Below are 3,567 nucleotides of genomic sequence, written 5' to 3'. Positions count from 1 at the left end.
TATAGAAGGGGCTGATACATATATACATGCAGTATGTGTGTATGTGTATGTGTATGTATAGAATATGGAGAAAGAACATTGTGTGTGTATTTGTGTGTGTATTTGTGTGTGTGTGTGTGTGTTTGTCTGTGATGTTACTGGAGTTGAACTCAAGGCCTGGATACTGTGCCTTTGCTCTTTCACTCAAAGCTAGAATTCTACTACATGAGCCACACCTCTACTTCCAGCTTTTGTGTAGTTTACTAGAGGTTAGAGTCTCATGAAATTTCCTGCCTGAACTGGCTTTGAAAAATAATCATCAGATCTCAGCATCCTGAGTAGCTAGGATTACAGGCATGAGCCCTCATCTGGCATAAGAATGTATTTTATAAAGTACCTTAAGTTTTTATATGTATATACACTGAACAACTTCATGCAAGAATTTCTGTTTTCAAGCTTGTTCACGATAGCCTCACGATATATATCACATTGCAAGTTGCACTCATAAACCTATATGCTGAACAGCTGTATAGTTAGCTAATTGTATTTTACTCCATGGTATGATCAAGCAGTAGGGTAAGCCGTGGGGAACAAAGCCACTAGACAACCATTTTAAGATCAGAAACAGGAAACTGTCACCCAGACAGCAATTTTAAGCTATAAACAGAACAATTCACCACAAGATAGCAATCAGGAGACTGTAAAGCAAATGGTTCACAGGAGACACGTGAATATTGGTATACAGTACCTGCTCCTGCAAGTTACCCATAGGTTTTTCAAAACCATTATCTTAAAAATCAGTTTGGCCTATTTCCTTTCCCTTATCTTTCCAAGTAGCCCTACAACATAATATAAGCAAAGATTTTGGTCTCTTTTATAAACAGAAAAAGAAAGTTTCCAACTATTGAAGGTATGGTCCCCTAGCTGCACACTTTCTTAGTACATGAGGCACATGCATATCAAAAATACCCCAAAGATTAAATTTTAATATCTCATTTGTGTTATCTTAGACATCATCTTCTTCCATTTATTCAGGGATTTAAGAAATCATCCTGCCATTGCTTAGTTATGCTTCAGCGGATTTCCAGTTACCACCAGGAAAACATCAAAATACTAACCAATGTTGATTTGATACTTTTCATCAATATTAAAAGCTTTGCATGTGTTGTTTCATTTCACATTTACTCTTATGCTACTAGTTAAGTTCTATTATTTTCCTTTTTATGTAAATGAAGAAAGTTAAATTGTGGCAAGATTAAAACTTTGACCAGAGCCACATAAAAAAGTATTAGAGCTAGGGCAAAAATCCACTTGACATTAGAATACTTCATACTTTATATATGTTGTAGTTAATGTACAGTCCTAGGGCTTAAACTCTGGGATTGAGCACTATCGTGATGTTTTAGCTCAAGGCTAGCACTCTGCCACTTGAGACACAACTCATCTTCTGTTTTTTTGGTGGTTAATTGGAGATAAGAGTCTCATGGACTTTCTTGCCTAGGCTGACTTTGAACCTTAATCCTCAGATCTCAGCCTCCTGAGTAGCTTGGATTACAGTCTAGGGCCTGGTATTATTGAATAATATATCATTGTTATTGTGTAATGTATAATTGTATAATGTATAATATATTATTGCATAATATATAATATGTTGTGTCTATCATATTGTAAAATATAAGATCCTGAGTAGCTAAAATTTTAAGCTAAGGCCTGGAGTTATTGGATAATACTAATACAATAATATGTCACTTGTAGTTTTTCTTCACACATTCAACTCAGATTATAATACTTTTCCATTTTTCTATAACAATATTAGTGTCTTTCCCACATTTGCAGATTATCCAGGAGCTGGAACATAAACTAAGAAATTATGATTTATTTTTATTTTGGGTCGACTGAGGGCTTTTTCTATAGTAGGGGAGAAGAGAATAGCTTCAATGAAAAACACAAGGATACATAAACCTAGTAGGTAGATCCATAACAAAGAATAAAAATGTTTCATGACCACTGCAGCATAATAGGCAAAGACTAATACAGAAAAATTCAAAACAACTTCAAGAAATGATGAATGTTGTAAAACTTGTTTCCTAGGAGGAAATGCTGAAGCGGGTGTGGGGAGATGTGGGGCCGGAGACAAATGTTAATGGGAGAATTACCAGCTCCACAGGTAGAAGAAGCCATTGGCCAAAGTGAGAGTGAGCATCAGTGATGATACCCCCTAAATAACTCCCACCAATCAATTGACATCAAAGGACTAAAAGAATCAAAGCAGCCACTACCAAGAAGGATGCCTTGACTTCTTTTTATTGGTTTTCTCTGGAGCCATCTTGTCCCTTGCTAGCATTATCTCATTAACTCCCCCCACCAGCATGGAAATCTCCCTCACCATTGTTTATGTTGTCCTCTGGCTCCAAAGGCACGAATCCCTGATGGAAACAAGACCTTTGAAGTGAACCTTTCAGCTTCCCTGGTTCAACAAGATTGCTAAGTAGATGAATTACATACAAATACCAAATGTCATCTTGGTAGGGAGCATAAATGGCAACCGGGACTGCCTTACCCAGGAGATGAGGGAGGAATAGAGTGTTTATGTGGGTGGGGTTGGGGAAGTGGGGTCTGACTACCATCCTGGTTTACTGATTCACTAGAGGGACCCAGAAAACTCTACAGCACATTGTATTTACAACAATGATTTGTTACAGCAAAAGAAGCAACAAGAAAAAGATAAATATTAGATAAGGGTATATGAAGCCCGAAGAGGGACTTCAAATCCTGAAATGATACAAGATATACTGCTCCCTTCAGCTAGGAAAAGTAGGTACGTGTAAAGTGCTTTGACCCAGGGGAGCCTGCTCAAGTCTCAAGATCTAGCATTTCTATGGAGGATTGATCCTGTAACTGCATCCTTCTACGCACTCAACCAGTCAATGAAATTTAGGGTCCCAGGATTAAAGCAAAGAACATCATCAATCTTGATGTTTAGTAAATTAATCCATACAGGTCCTGACAAGTTAGTACAGTATGCCTCATTGGTTCAGGTATGCTTAACAATATCCTTAATTAGTAACACAAAAAGCGTATTCTGAGCTGGGCATCAGAGGCTCACACAGAACTCAAGAGACTGAGTTCTGAGGACCTTGGTTCTAAGCTATCCTGGGCAGTAAAGGCAGTGAGACTCTTATCTTTAAGCAACCAGCAAAAAGATGGAATTGGAGCTGTGCCTCAAGTGGTAGAGTATCAGCCTTGAACAAACAAATTCAGGGTCAGCATCCAGGCCTAGTATTAGCACAAGCCCTAATACTAAAAGAAAAAATAAATAAATAAACCAAACAAACCTGGCTGAGGGCCACATCCCTAAATATTAGAGAAGGGTCTGTGGCTCCAGGAGACATACTAGGATGCTGGCATTGAGAAATCAAATCTAGTCGAGGATCTAGTGCAATGATTGATTAACCCCCATATCCAACTGAAGGACTGAGGAATGAAGCAATGAGAACTGTTTAATGATCTCTAAATCATGGCAGGTCTGATATTTGTAAAAGTCTTTCTCCTGCTGCTTGAGGATAGGAAGCTGCAGAAAACCTCTAT

The sequence above is a fragment of the Dipodomys ordii genome, unplaced genomic scaffold (genome assembly GCF_000151885.1).
Source record: "Dipodomys ordii isolate 6190 unplaced genomic scaffold, Dord_2.0 Scaffold1, whole genome shotgun sequence".
Taxonomy (NCBI): domain Eukaryota; kingdom Metazoa; phylum Chordata; class Mammalia; order Rodentia; family Heteromyidae; genus Dipodomys; species Dipodomys ordii.
Note: the sequence above shows the minus strand (reverse complement) of the source record.